Here is a 298-nt window from a genome sequence, read left to right on the forward strand (position 1 = left end):
TTACTCGGTAGCACCGGTTCGGGATTAGTTGAACAAGTAAGAGTTTCTTTGAAAACAAAGAGTAAACTATTTTTGTGATTTACCTTGTTCTTACCCTTGGTATCGTTTGGTTCGGTTGATTTGATGGCTCGTTGTTTCATACTTAGCTGGTCTAAATAGACTTCATGCGGAGTCATCGGGATGAGAGTTGTCTTTCGGCCATTGTGTTCGAAGGTCTGCCGGTTGGTGAAGCCATCGTGAAGAACTCTTCGATCCGATTGCCATGGTCGTCCGAGAAGAATGTGACTAGCGTCCATCG

At 44.6% G+C, this 298-nt stretch overlaps 1 protein-coding gene across 1 annotated transcript in view; it reads right to left on the reverse strand.

Annotated features, from left to right (window-relative positions):
- LOC111829978 overlaps positions 1-298 on the reverse strand; it is a 4,877-nt gene that overhangs the window by 3,054 nt on the left and 1,525 nt on the right. The gene's annotated exons all lie outside the window — the stretch shown is intronic.

The sequence above is a fragment of the Capsella rubella genome, unplaced genomic scaffold (assembly GCF_000375325.1).
Source record: "Capsella rubella cultivar Monte Gargano unplaced genomic scaffold, Caprub1_0 scaffold_6, whole genome shotgun sequence".
In the NCBI taxonomy this organism is placed as follows: Eukaryota; Viridiplantae; Streptophyta; class Magnoliopsida; order Brassicales; family Brassicaceae; genus Capsella; species Capsella rubella.